Source organism: Ochlerotatus camptorhynchus, unplaced genomic scaffold, assembly GCF_037179485.1.
Source record: "Ochlerotatus camptorhynchus isolate MF236.1 unplaced genomic scaffold, CSIRO-AGI_Acam_v1.1 ptg000682l, whole genome shotgun sequence".
NCBI classification, from domain to species: domain Eukaryota; kingdom Metazoa; phylum Arthropoda; class Insecta; order Diptera; family Culicidae; genus Ochlerotatus; species Ochlerotatus camptorhynchus.
In genome coordinates this window covers 325,778-341,439 of record NW_027041159.1, presented here as the reverse complement: position 1 = coordinate 341,439, position 15,662 = coordinate 325,778, and the positions used below count along the sequence as shown (strand labels likewise).

General features: G+C 43.3%; 1 pseudogene; it reads left to right on the top strand.

Annotated features, from left to right (window-relative positions):
* Positions 1 to 5,941: 5,941 nt before the first annotated feature.
* LOC135714628 (uncharacterized) lies at positions 5,942 to 10,895 on the top strand (annotated as a pseudogene).
* Positions 10,896 to 15,662: the final 4,767 nt, after the last annotated feature.

Sequence of the window (15,662 nt, the reverse complement as noted above, 5' to 3'; positions counted from 1 at the left end):
GAATCTTTCGGCATTTTCAAAAACCGTGCCCTCCCGAAAGTCAAGATACTGGACTGCATTCAACTGCAGTCAGTGTCGCACATAGGCACAAAAAAAAAGTATACCCTCTCAGATTCGTTTCGTGTGACCTTTTCAGGATCGGCATTACCTGACTACGTCACAATTGGGAAGGTTCGACTACCTGTACGCTTGTTTGTACCGAGGGTAATGAATTGCTTGAAATGCAAACAACTAGGTCACACCGCGGACTTTTGTTCCAACAAACCGCGGTGCGATCAATGTGGGGAGGAGCATACGGAGGGTCCTTGTCATGCTACCCCAAAATGCGTTTACTGTAAGGATGCTCCGCATGCTCTGAGTGATTGCCCGAAGTACAAACAGCAGGGAGAAAAACTAAAGCGGTCTTTGCAAGCTCGCTCTAAGCGCTCGTTAGCAGAAATTTTAAAAACGACCGCTTCATCTTCCCAAACCACCCCAAAAAGTAACAACACATTCCACCTCCTGCCAGATGATGATCAGGGCTCTGACTCAGAGGTGGGTGAGAGTAGTCCTTTTGTCTTTAATGGCAACACGAGGAAGCGGTCCAAAATAAACGTCACCCAAAAACCTCGTAAGGCCTCTCGTATGGACTACCAACCTACCTTGACAAATTTAAGAGGTAGCGGAAATGTACCGAAACCCCCACCACCGGGATTTAAATCTTGTAATTTTAACAAGGACTTTCCGCCACTTCCGGGATCATCTAAAACCCCAGATATCCCAGTTTTTCAGCCAGAAAAACAGCTGAATAATCAGCAAGAACATGATGCCATGTTCACGTTTTCTGAAATTGTGGAGAGCATCTTCAATATATTCAACGTCTCTGACTCAACTCGGAACATTATTAATTTAGTGCTTCCATTCGTGAAAACTCTTTTGAAGCAACTAGCTTCTAGGTGGTCCTTCCTTGCATCGATCATATCCTTTGATGGATAATTTTCCGAATGAGGTCGGGGATATGATCTCTGTTCTTCAGTGGAACTGTAGAAGTCTTATACCGAAACTTGACGCATTCAAATTTTTAGTTCACAACTCACTTTGTGATGCATTTGCTCTTTGTGAAACATGGCTTTCTTCAGACACCGATCTCCCTTTCCACGATTTTAACATTATTCGCCTTGATCGAGCAGATTCGTATGGAGGGGTGCTTCTCGGGATTCATAAGCTCCATTCCTTTCATAGAATCGATCTGCCTTCCGTGACAGGCATTGAAGTTGTCGCATGTCAGGTAAATATTCGAGGTAAAAGCCTCAGTATTGCCTCAGTATATCTTCCTCCAAGAACTGCGATTTCTCGCCAAGGTCTCTCAGATCTGAGCCTCGGTTGATATTAGGAGATTTTAACTCCCACGGTACAGGCTGGGGGGAACTGTACGATGACAACCACTCAACCCTGATATACGACCTTTGCGATAACTTCAATATGACAATTCTAAACACTGGGGAAGTAACACGAGTGGCCAAACCTCCAGCAAGAGAAAGTAGATTAGACCTCTCCCTCAGTTCGAGTTCACTATCGTTGGATTGCTCGTGGAAAGTAATTCAAGATCCCTACGGTAGTGACCACTTGCCAATCAAAATTTCTATTACCAATGGTTCATCTTCCACTCGCTCGGTTGACATCGCGTACGACCTCACGAAAAACATCGACTGGCAAAAATTTGCGTCCGCGGTTCTCGGTGGTACTGATTCGGTTGACATACTCCCTCCGCTGGATGAGTACTCCTTTTTATCGCGACTTATCGTTGACTGCGCTCTTCAAGCACAGACGAAACGCGTTCCGGGTGTTTTCGTTCGCAAACGACCTCTCACTCCGTGGTGGGATAAGGATTGCACCGACGCGAACAGCGAGAAGTCCGCCGCGTTTAAACGCTTCCGCAAACACGGTAAGGTCGAGGATTTCGAGCGGTACACCGACCTCGAGAAAACTTTTAAGAGCTTGATTAAAGCCAAAAAACGCGGTTACTGGCGTCGGTTCGTCGATGGTTTGTCGAGAGAGACTTCGATGAGAACACTCTGGAATGTCGGCAGGAGAATGCGCAACGCGTCATCACCGGTCAACGAAGACAAGGAGTACTCAGACAGTTGGATATTCAGCTTCGCGCAGAAAGTTTGCCCGGATTCGGTGTCGGTTCAAACCAACGTTCGTGATAGTCCGTCGGGTAGTAACGAAATAGATTCTCCGTTTTCGATGGTGGAATTCTCACTTGCTCTCCTCTCATGTAACAACTCAGCTCCAGGAATGGATAGAATCAAGTTCAACTTGCTCAAAAATCTCCCAGACGTCGCGAAGAGACGCTTGTTGAACTTATTCAATCAATTTCTGGAGCACAACATTGTTCCGGATGATTGGAGGCAAGTAAGAGTTATCGCCATTCGAAAACCCGGTAAACCCGCGTCGGATTATAACTCGTACCGTCCCATCGCGATGCTGTCCTGTATACGGAAATTGTTGGAGAAAATTATTCTTTTTCGTCTAGACAAGTGGGTCGAGTCGAATGGTTTACTTTCAGATACGCAATTTGGATTTCGGAGAGGCAAAGGAACGAGCGACTGTCTTGCGTTGCTTTCAACTGAAATTCAACTGGCCTATGCGCAAAAACAGCAAATGGGTTCAGTTTTCTTGGATATTAAGGGGGCTTTTGATTCTGTTTGTATCGATGTCCTTTCGGATAAACTCCACGATAGTGGGCTTTCACCAATTATGAACAACTATTTGAGCAACTTGTTGTCTGAGAAATATATGAGCTTTTCTCATGGAAACTCGACAACTTCACGAATTAGTTACATGGGTCTCCCCCAGGGCTCATGTTTAAGCCCCCTTCTTTATAATTTTTACGTTAAAGACATTGATGGTTGTCTTGATGAAAATTGCTCGCTAAGGCAGCTTGCAGATGACGGCGTTGTGTCCGTTATAGGGCCAAGTGCACCGGACCTGCAAGGACCATTGCAAGATACCTTAGACAATTTGTCTACTTGGGCTATGAAGCTGGGTATCGAATTCTCTCCGGAGAAAACTGAGTTGGTTGTTTTTTCTAGGAAGCATCATCCTGCACAGTTACAGCTTCAACTAAAGGGTAGAACAATCACTCAAAGTATATCTTTCAAGTATTTAGGTGTCTGGTTCGATTCCAAATGCACATGGGGAAAACATATTGCGTATCTAAAACAAAAATGCCAACAAAGAATCAATTTTCTTCGTACAATTACCGGAACTTGGTGGGGAGCACACCCGGAAGATCTTATCAGGTTGTATCGAACAACCATCTTGTCGGTTCTAGAGTACGGTAGCTTCTGCTTTCAATCCGCGGCGAAAACACATATCTTGAAGCTGCAACGAGTTCAATACCGTTGCCTCCGAATCGCGCTTGGCTGTATGCACTCGACGCATACGATGAGCCTCGAAGTACTCGCGGGTGTTCTCCCACTGACAGATCGTTTCGCTGAGCTGTCTTTCCGGTTCCTCATCCGTTGTGAAGTATTGAATCCTTTGGTAATAGAACACTTTGAGAAGCTGCTCGACCAAAATCCTCAAACAAGATTCATGAGTTTGTACTATGAGTACATGACGCTGGAGGTTGGTCCTTCTTCATTAATCTCCAATCGTGATTGCTTCCAAGCCTTCTATAGTTCCTCTGTAAATTTTGATCTGACCATGATGCAAGAAATCCATGGAATACCAGATCACCATCGGTCGATGGTTGTTCCCTCAATTTTTGCAATCAAGTACCACCATGTAAGTAACGATAAAAGATTTTTCACAGATGGGTCAACCATAAATGCTTCCACTGGATTTGGTGTATTTAATCAATTTCATAGCGCCTCCTATAAACTGCAGAAACCATGCTCCGTATACGTTGCGGAACTCGCAGCTATATTTTACGCAGTAGAGCGAATTGCCTCACTACCTTCTGACCATTATTTCATTTTTACGGATAGTCTTAGCTCATTGGAGGCTATTCGTTCAATGAGGCCGATGAAGCACTCCTCGTATTTCCTGCCTGAAATACGATCTAAACTGAGTGCTTTATCTAACTGCTCCTATACTATCACCTTAGCTTGGGTCCCATCTCATTGCTCAATTCCGGGTAATGAGAAAGCGGACTCATTGGCTAAGGTGGGCGCTATGGAAGGCGATATTTTTGAGCGACAAATCGCCTTCAACGAATTTTTCTCCATTGCTCGCCAGCAAGTCCTCATCAGTTGGCAACAAAAATGGAATGATGGTGAATTGGGAAGATGGTTACATTCTATTCTCCCACAGGTGTCGAACAAACCATGGTTCAAAGGGTTGGACATGAGCCGCGACTTTATACGCGTTATTTCAAGGCTTATGTCCAATCACTGCTCGTTAGACTCGCACTTCTATCGAATTGGGCTCTCAAGCAGCAATTTATGTGCGTGTGGCAGTGGTTATCACGATATCGAGCATGTTGTTTGGTCGTGTACCTTACACCGTGTTGCCAGATCTGAGTTATCCACATCCCTCAGGGCCCGAGGAAAACAACCCGCGATACCCGTTAGAGATGTCTTGGCGAGCCGAGACCTTGACTATTTGAATTTAATTTATGTGTTTTTAAAACGGATAGATTTGAGGATTTAGAAGTTAGTGTCATCTTGTGTTCTCCCAAGTTGTTAGCTACCCATCGGTGTACCCCCATGTTTGTCTTTTTCATCAGAGTGTCGCCTAGTTCGAGATCAAGAGCACATTGCTCTCCAAACCTTGTGTTCACAATCCCTACCCTGCCATCCATTTGTTACAATTTGTTACCCCTAACCTCGAGATAGCCGCGAGTAATCGGCCCCCGCTTTACTAACGTTAGTTTTAAGTAATTTTGTTATCTAAACAATGAATATCGGCTCCGCAAAGCTACAGCAAATGAGCCTGGAAAAATAAACGAATTATTAAAAAAAAAAAAAAAAAATGTTGAAACTTGGATTTCCTTGCGATTTTTGTGGTGTCATCTGATCCACTCTTGTTGTTTGAATTTGTATTTCCCAATTGGAGTGCTCCTTATTGTGATTTTTGCGGTTTGTAAGCGATCGTGGTTGTGCATTATTTACGTCCCTGTACTGTTGACTTCTATCAGCTTCATCGTGGTATGAAGTGGTTTCAGCACGTTCCGACTGTTTCATAATAAAATATTTTAACACAGCTGTATCATACAAAAAAAAATTTGCGGTTCTTACCATACGATATCGTCGCGCATATGGCACGTTCTTATTACCACAAAATAGTGTATCCATTCTCGAATTGCGCATTTTTTTCATTTTCGCAGCTTCCAAAAACTCACTTTTATACTGAAATAGGAATTGTATTTGACAAGTGCGCAGACCACAAAACTCAATGATTTAGGACCGATACAACAGGAAACTTGCTGGTGTTGGAAGCAAAAATATTGTAAACATAGCTGAGCAAGTAAGTGATTACGTCATGTTAGTACAACATTCCATATTGTGAACAATGATCGTGACGTAGCAGCCAACAGCTGTTTTATTACACATTTCACTAAACCAATAAGCCTCTTGGGATGAATCTCCTATCAATGACATTGGACGTTGATAGAATTGTGAATTCTAGCGTAATATTTCGATTAGGTTTATTCGTATATTGATTGATAATCTAGCTTTTTTTTTCTATTTTATCGCGCAACGTAAACAGATTTTCATATTTTTTCAATACAATCCGTTATCATATTTATTTTAAACAGCACATTACTTTTATTAAAGACTATTTCACAAGCAATTCATAAAATTGCACCGGATTTCAGATATTCTTAAAAAATGATTTAAATTGGCTCTTTTTATTCGTTATTCTAGGTTCATCTTGTTTGCTTGTAAAAGAAGCTCCTCCATTTTAGTATTGGAATACGACGCTAAAGACGTGTTTTTTTAATTATTTTCTCGGTTGATTTCACAGAATGGCACCGAAAAAGAAAACTTTTGTGAAAAATCGTAAAAACGGTAAGTTGATATTGGAATATTTTCATTCCAGTAAACCAATAATTAGTGTTTATATGTTTGCATTTATTTTCAGCTAAAGCAGAGCGAAAACCAACTAAAAAACCAAAGAAACGTACTGCAGGGAATAAACAAGATGGCGTCCGCAAACGAGCCAAAAACTGTAATCAAAGTCATTTGATGGAAGCTGTGAGTTTTTTTTTTTTGTGTTTAACTGATTTGATTATTATATGCTTTTTTGTTTATAGCTTGGTGCAGCAATTAGGTTTTGCACCGTCGGGGTTAACCTCAATCTGATGACAGTTCAGTGGTACTGTTTACGTGGACTTAGTCGATTTTTTCTTGGGTAGATTTTCTGGATCATTTTTCAGATTGCAGTGAGCTGTAAACCACACTTTTGCAATGTCCACAAGCAACATCCTTTCACCACGCATTTCCTCAACAATTTTCAAGTTAAAATTCGGAAATTTTAAAATATATTTTTTCGAAAAAACGACTAAGTGCTTGTAAACAGTACCACTGAACTGTCAAAAAGGTTCAGCCGTTTAACACTGAGTTCATTTGTGACGTCACGCTGCAGAACCTAATAGCTGAAGTGAACGGCGAAACCTTCAGCACTGGTGGCCTTACATTCGTTGCAGTGAATACACAAAAAGCTTGACAGAGGATACTCAGAAATATTCATCTGATCCGCTTAATCTAAGCCAAGCCCAGACGGACCAAGTTCGTGAGAAGAAGGCAAAACAGCGTTCGGCTGTGGGTCAAAATGCATCCGGCTCTCATGCATTGGAAGATTCAGATGATCACACTACCGAGTCTCTTGTCTGTCAGGATAATACTACCAGCAAGTTTAAATCCGTTAGTACTACATCTCCAGAACAGTTTCAAGGATTAGCGATGGTATTTGGATGGACGATTCCGACGATGAATTTGTAGAAAGCAGTCAACTTCCATCCATGCGTCTTTCCGCCAGAGCTTTGATCACAACAAAAAAGCCCTTTCTACCAAGGAAAATGTGTTCAATCAATCAAGTCTGTTCGGCTGTTGGTCAAAGTGTATCCGGCTCTCGAGCGATGAAAGATTCAGATGATGACACCACCGAGTCTCCTGCTACCACGAAATTTAAATCCGCTACTACTGCATCTTCAGAACAGCATCCAGGATCAGCGATGGCATTGGACGATTCCGCAGATGAAAACAGTCAACCATCATCAGTGTGCTTTTCTGCCAGAGCTCCAATCACATCAAAAAAGTCCTCTCTGCCAAGGAATCTTGTCACCGAGTTCTCAGGTACCGGATTCTCTCAGCGTTCAATCCCAATTGACGACCCTTCCCCGTTGGATGCTTTTGAGGATGGCAGTGATAGCACCCTGGATAAGGCGGGGCCACGTCAGCCGAATTATTTTGCGTTCAGCAGCCCAGCTTCTGGAGGTGGAGCTATTTCATGTCGCCTGGAGCTTCCTGCTGCCGAAATTTGTTACACTGATGGACATCGTACCACTTTATCACCGCCAGGACCCCAAATCTCAAAGAAAATACCACTTGTCTGTCCAGATGAGGCATCTCGTCAGTCTGATGGTTTTAACAATGCAGATAACGACTCATACCGCAGCAAGTATTTCGATTTGTTGGAGAGATTCAAGAAGAAATCGAAGGCACATAAAGAGATAAAGAAGAAATATGAAAAGCTGAAGCTGAGTTTTGCAGAAATGAAAGATCTTGTAGTTTTTGCTAATGCTGAAACTAAAAAAGCACAATTGGACCCAAATGCCAAATTGGTTAGTTTGTTTTCTGTTTAATCTTTATTGATATTGACATTTATTCATTTTTTTTTAGACATTTACAACGAAACCTGAAATCGTCCAGTAAATTGAAGAAATCAGCGCTGCATCCAAAACAGATGTTTCTTTCGGGCAGAATATGGCTTTGTTCTTCTATGGTGCTAAAAAATTGCAAACTATGTCAGTTTGTGGTGTTGCAACCAACCGTTTCAAAAACGCTAAGCCACGTCCTGGGATCTCACCCAAGAAGTTGGCATTTATTTATGGTAAGTGTGGTAGTTTGAACAAAATTTAAACATAACATACCCTAATGCATGTTACCTACCAACAGAAAAAGTACAACAGCGCGTCGCCTCACGAGTCGGTACTAACAATTTGGCACAAATCACTACATTAGCTCATCCAACGCGAATCAATAAGGGCATCGCAGAAAAAATCGCAAATCTGAAAAAGGCAGCAAGATACGCGACAGCACGCAATGTTATTCAAGACGTCGATCAGGATGCCAATGCTACAGCAAGAGATGTAGCCAACTGATTTGAAGTTACCTTGGCTAGAGATATGTAGAAATCGTATCTCGAAAACTACATATGTACGAATTACTTTACATCAATTTGGCATATTTTCTGTGACGATGCTTTGTGTTACTAACATCAACTAAATGTTTTCATTTTTTATTGAATTGTTACTAAACATATGTTCCAACATATGTTCCAACATATGTTTTATGTTCTTGATTTATTTTTCTTTTTAATTGTTTAAGCAACACCTTTTAACGATATAAAATAAAACAATATTCATCGCAGAACAGATTTTGTTATTCTATTAAAATTAAACAGCCTAAATGTAATAAGCAACATATTGTATCGTCGTTGTATTGTAGAACAATACAAAATTTAATAATGAAACTATTATCATACCATTCAATCAATTGTTGAATCAGTGATTTAGTCACTATTCATAACAGTATGATCAATATTCATTTTATCGTTTTGTTTCCGTAAATTAACAATTAAACCTTAAGTAGCTTTGATGTTCTGTTCAGTCCTAACAACTATATATTTACTATTCATCTTTTTGTTTTGGAGAAAAATACTATGAGAAAAAATAAATTTTTGAACTGTTACGATACTTAACAACCCGTACATTCCATTGTAAAAGCTCCGTTTACCATACATTCAAAAGTTTCACACAATACATTTCAACATATTTTTATTGTTATAATTACAATAGCTTTTATGGTAATCATTGTGTTCCAAATAGTACTGTTACAATAAATTGTATTGTTTTCCTATAATATTTTTTATTCGGGTGGCCCGGGGAATTGACACAACAAATAAATGTTAAATTAAAATCAACTATTGTTGGCTTGATAAAAGAAAACTCCCAGTGTTCCTCGAGGTGTTCCTCGAGCATTGTCCATTGTCATATTTTTCATGCATAATAATTTTGTTTATTATATATTTGCAGTTCGTCAATAAGGTAGAAGACTGGTAGCCCAAAACTTTCCGCATTTGTGGATCATCTGTGGAACAGGCAGCAATTTTTGGAGAGATCTGTGAAGGGAAAAGGCTTGCCACTTGTATATCCGAACAGTGGACCAAACAAGCCAGCAACCCCGTCCAAAGTGTCATGCATTATTGACAAATTGGCACAGTGGGTCGATTTAAAGGGAGATCTGGAGGCGCAGCGACCTTATTGTCATGATTGTCTGGTAGTTCACTCAAAAATGCTATAACCACAGACAAGCAGACATAACACTCGAAAGTTGTTCATCGAACTGTAACCCTCGTCCAGGGTGACAATTATAAACCACCCTTTTGCCGTGTTTGCCATGAGCGTGTGTCTTGTCTGTTATAATTAATTATATGATTTGAGTAGTAGCTATACTGAAGATCCGAGAGATGTCGCCGCTTCAGTGGTAGGAAAATCATTTTGGCAGTATAGAGAATATCAGAAAATCCACGATTTGTGACTAAACATGCTTTCATAAAAGGAAACAAATAAACGAGTGTTTACCTTATCACCATAGTAATGTACTCGTGCAATTTTTGTGCATCTAAAACTGCCCATAAAGACGATAATGAATAAAAACTGAAAATTTTCATGCATTTCCAAATGGTTACCTACCATTCTCATACATTCGAAATTGACTGGCCCTCTGGATGTGGATGATGTCAAAAACAACATCACATGATTAATTTGTTTTTGTTTTGGTCACTCGCTCGGCAACATAATCACCACTGCCTGATATGTAAATATTTTAATTTGTTATTTTCTTTGTAGATTTTATTCGGTTTTTTATGTTGTTAGTTTAGTTAGATTAGAAAAAAAATATCGTTTATTAATGTATCGCGTCTCAAATAAAATTAGGTCCGGTTAACATAAACAGCATAAAAAGTCGAGCGCGGTTGCAGGAGGACGATGGCGTTTTTTGTTTTGTGACGTTGTGAAAACCAGGAGAACAATTCGAGCCACGGTGGAGTGAACGTGTGTTTTTTTTCGGAGACGATTTTCCCGAGATTTGGGCCCCGAACTAGCTCATCTCCTATTGGGAAGTTTTCCCAATCGCGTCACGAGTTCAAGTACGACCACTTTTGTGTACCGCGAGTGAAAGCCGGCTCCGTGGCTGCGAAAATCACTGTACTGATAGTGTAGTGAAAAGGGTGCCGGATCGCCATTGTGGGAAGCAGGAACTATTCGCTTCCCTGGCCAACAAAAAAGGATCCGGTAAACACCCGCCGTCCTGACTGCGGTGACTCAGCCAATAGAGCCAGTCTCGCCACCGCAGTTAATCGTCAAGCAGGACGAAGCAGGCGATACCAGAGGTGTGTTCGCCTGGGTAGAAACACTGCGGTGTCTGCCGGGGTTGCCTACGGCGAGTAGGCAATCCGGTGATTCGTCACCAACGTCACCGGGGGGGTTCCAACAGACGAGCCCCGCTCATCCCTCCCGCCCCGCTAAGTGTCAAGGACAGCTGCTAAGCAGCGAAGAAGCAAACCGCTCAGCACAGTCCGTGCTTTGTAGCAGTAGAACCGCCGTCATACCGTCGTCGAAGGGCCCCACCGAAGAGCAGCAGCAGCAACAGCGAGGAGGAGAGGGCAAAGATAAGTAGCGAATAGACGTCTAAAATTGCATTTCCTTTTGTTGTTTTGTCCCACCCAAATCCGTATTAACTGGCTTTTTCTTTATACTCAGAGGGAAATTCTACCTCCTGAGGGCCAAAACCATTTGATTCCTGAAAAACCCCATCAAAATTCAAATGCAGGCTTTTGGGTTGTTCAAATATCAAAACAAGTAAACAGATAGGAATAAACTCCTTCTCTTTATTAAATACCTGTTACTGATATACAAAAATGTATTTCTAGAATACATAAGTTTAGGTAACCTCAGTTGTAGGTATAAATTGATCTATATTTCTTGTATTTGTTTGGTTTACATGTATGCATTTTCAAGTGACACAGATGCGTCTTTTCAACTTTAGTTATTTTGAAATTTTTAATTATTATTTACTGTTCCTAGTCCTATCAGGCCTGTTAACGTATGACCACCTTAGTGGGATTGGTTTGTTTTGAATTGGAAAAAGGAGACTACTTAAAACTACTATTTACAGCTACAACTAATCTACAACTACTATATACACCTAACCTACTATATACAAATTGCTTATCAAAGCATGTTCTGATGTATTGCATTTCTGTACAAATTTGTTCCTAGTTTCGTTAATTTGAAAATCTACTTTCGGGATGTTAGCCTCTTGATGGAGGTCGGAAATGCGGGTATCGAAAGGACGATCTAGGATCATCCTCAATACCCTGTTCTGCGCTACCTGTATTTTGTTCCTGTGAGTTTGTGCACATGATTCCCACACCGGAGCTGCGTAGAAGATCGCAGGCGCAATGATTTGCTTGTAGACAGCCAGTTTGTTCAGCCTAGAGAGACGAGATCTGCGGCAAATAAGTGGATACAAGCACCTAACTAGATTGGAACACTTAACTACTGCCCTATCTATGTGCGAGCGGAAAAGGAGCTTTTCGTCAAATAACATACCAAGATATGTTACTTCGGTGGACCACTCAACCCTTGTGCCATCCATTATTACAGTACAAGAGGGAGCCGGTTTTAGTTTGGGAGATTGTCGATGGAGGAACATTATTGATTGGGTTTTGGAGGCATTGATTTTGATTTTCCACGTGTTGGCATAATCAGCAAAGGCGTCAAGGCATCGTTGAAGTTTGTTTGTTATTTCACGAGGCCTCCTTCCCTTGACGGTTATAGCGGTATCATCTGCGAACAGGAAGAACACGCAACCGTTGCCCAAGGGAGGAATGTCGGAAGTGTAGATGCTGTATAGCAAAGGGCCCAACAGGCTGCCTTGCGGAACACCTGCTGGGATGGAAAAGGTGTTTGAATTGCAACCATTCAACGATACCTTAAACGACCTTTGCTGGAGGTAGTTACGGGTGATTTTTACAAGATGTGGTGGAAAGTTGAAGTTACAAAGCTTGTACACAAGTCCGTCATGCCAAACATTGTCAAACGCCTTTTCAACGTCTAGCAATGCCATGGCTGTGGACTTGGATACAGCTTTGTTACTTCGAATGTTATTCATCACCCGAACTAGCTGGTGATTTGTGGAATGCCCTTTCCTAAACCCAAACTGTTCAGGTAGGAGAATGTTGTTCTCCTCGACAAACTTGAGCAAACGATTGAGAATTAGTTTCTCGAACAATTTGCTCAGCGCTGAAAGGAGGCTGATTGGTCTATAGCTGGAAGGTAGTGATGGATCTTTACCGGGTTTGCGGATTGGTATGATTTTTGCTATCTTCCAGATACTTGGAAAGTAATGCAGTTCCAAGCATCTGTTGAAGATAGCAGTCAAAAGCGAGTACACTTTCGTGCTCAGCTTCTTCAATACCAAGTTGAATATACCGTCAAACCCGGGAGCCTTCATGTTCTTGGTGTTTTTCAGCGCTGAGCAAATCTGCTCCACTGTAATATTTTCTGCCGGAGGGACGACACAAGCGGAGGCATCCAAGTTTTGTACGCATTGCGTCACCTGATTTTCGAGCGGACTTTGGATAGTTGAGCCAAGCAAATGCGATGCAGCAATATTGCTTTCTCTTGTGGGGTAATGAGCCGATTGTCATCATTTCCGACTCTGAGAGGAGGAATGGGTTTGGGATGAGTTTTCAGCACCTTGGCTACCTTCCAGAATGGACGGGAGCGGTCATCCAGATTCTGGACAACACGCCCGAAACTTTCATTTCGGAGTGAGTCCATTCTGGAAGCAATCTGCCTGTTCAGATCGGCCATTTCATGTTTTTTGCTCAGATCTCCAGTCCTCTGAAACTGGCGTCTACGCACATTTCTCAAGCGAATCAGTAACTGGGTGTGGGAATCAATAGCAACAAACTTACCCCTCACAGGAACTTGTCGAACGCATGTCTCGTCAGCCACGGATATGGCCTGGTGGAGTCCTTCCAGAGCTCGGTCGATGTCCTCTACGGTGTCAAGCGGCGGATTTTCGTTGATGTTCAGGTCTACCACACGTCCAAACTGGACCCAGTTTACGTGGTGGTAGTCTTTTCGTAGGATTGGAGCAGGAGCTATGTTGATGCCGACCTCAGCCACCACCGGTTGGTGATCGGAGCTTAAGTCGTTAATTGCCACCGGCTTGGATAGCCCGAAGTTCGTCAGGAAGAAGTCCAGCGTGGAAGGGTTTCCCGCCGGAGAGATGAATGTCGGTTCATCCGGAAATTGCACTGTATACAGCCCATGCTGCGAGTGGTCGAAAAGCAGACGTCCATTCTGATTCCGCTGATAGTTCCGCCATGCTTCGTGGCGGGCATTTAGATCGCCCCCAATGACGAATCGTGAGCTCGTGCGAGTGATAGCGGTGAGGTCGTTCTTGAATTTCATCCTTAGTCCGCTGCTGGCAGCACACTGACGAGGGCAGTATACGGCGATGAACCGGACGTTTCCGGTTGATGATTCCACCTCCACACTAAGGGCCTCGATGATAGAAGTGCGGATATGCGGCAGCGTGCAGAACTTGATTCCTTTCTTGATGATGATCGCAACACCACCCCCCCTGGAGTCGATACGATCAAGCCGGATAATGTGGTGATCAGGTAGCCAAAAACTGTCACCGGATTTAAGGTGGGTCTCTGTTAGGAGGCCCACGTCGATACTTTGCTTGCGGAGAAAGTCAGCAAGCTCGAGTCTTTTTGCTCTTACAGAGCATGCGTTCCATGTGACGACAGTTATCGGTTTAGACACCATACTGAATAATAAACTTACCGAGCACTTGGATCTGTTCGGGCTTGCTGCGGCACTGACGAAGAGCACCGGTCATGTCGACGAAAATCTTCATCAGCTCATCCGCAGAAAAGAGATCAGGATTGGCGTTTTGTGCTGGTGGTTGTCTCCAGAATCCAGGGGGGGATGGAGAGCTTTGTCCAGCTGAGGCACCAGACGTTTCTTGACGGGGGCCGGATTGCACCCGTGGATTTGCTTGACCGTGTTGCGTATCACGAAGAGGCGGGAAGTCCTCCACCCTGAATGCCGGAATGTTTTCCTTCTTCCGTCCTGGTTGACTTTTTGTGGACGCCTGTTTTCGGATCCGCTTGAAATCCTCGCGTTTGGGGCACTGTTTGTCGGACCCTTGATGAGCTCCACCACAGTTGGCGCATTTGCACGTTTCCGACTCGTCGACAACGCACTCGGCGGAGACATGATTTTGGGCGCATTTGCCACAACGCGGCTTGATGTAGCAGTTTCGGGTGCCGTGCCCGAAATTCAGGCAACGTTGACACTGGGTGACGTCGTGACGGCCGCCACGGTATGGCTCCCATCGGACAATGATGGAATTGATAGAGCGAATAGCCTTCAACGCATTGAGCGTCACCGTTCCCTTCTGGAAATGCACCAGGAAAAGACAATCCGGATACCTCTTGACGTTCTCGTCCCTCCTTGTCATCCGGAAGACGGCAGTTGGAGCCAGCTTGTAGCGGTGCTTGATTTCCGCTTCAATCAGCTTCGGGTCAAAATTCGGTAGACCCCTGATGACGACCTTGAATGGTTTCTCGCCGGGAATGTCGTGGGTGAAAAATTCCACCTTGGTAGTCCTCAGGTGGGCAACGACCAAGTCATACTCCGCTTTCGTACGGAGCATAACCTTGGTGCCGACTCTGCCCAACTTGAATTCGGCTTTAACGCCCAGCGACGCCAGATCTGCGATGAGATCGTTAAGATGGGCATTTTTTACTACCAACGGAGGTAGTTTTACTTTTGCCGTGCTTGTGTCGGCAACGTCACCGAAATCTCCGACATCACTGCCGTTTATCGCAGTGGCATCGTCGCGAGAAATCGTGCAACCGGACTGGCTCCGATTCTTCTTCCTCTTCTTGCTGCGCTTTCCTTTTGCAGCTGGCTGGGTATGCCCATCAATGGGAAGAACAGCAAACCTGTTCGATGTGGGCACACCGGAGCTTCCTTCACCGGCGTCCTGGTCCTTCACCGGGCTTCGCGAGCGATGCTTCCCCATTTCGGGGCACACACACACGCACGACAAACCACGAAAGAAAGAGCGCGAACACTAATTCAAAAAAATACTTTCCGAACAACTCACGAGAGCGAGCTCAAACCGAACTAAACTGCTTGACGAACAAGCAGAGAATCGGTAACCTCAGTTGGGTTTGTAGCTACTCTATTACCTACATGGAACAAAGTACATTTGCGATTCGTACTTCAAACCTATTCTGCTTATTTACTCTTTATATACCTAACGCACTAGCTGTGCTGCGAGCTGCTGTTGCTGATCGTTTTTACTGTCAAGAACTACTGTCTGCTATAGCTATATGCCCTATGGAAAATTGCA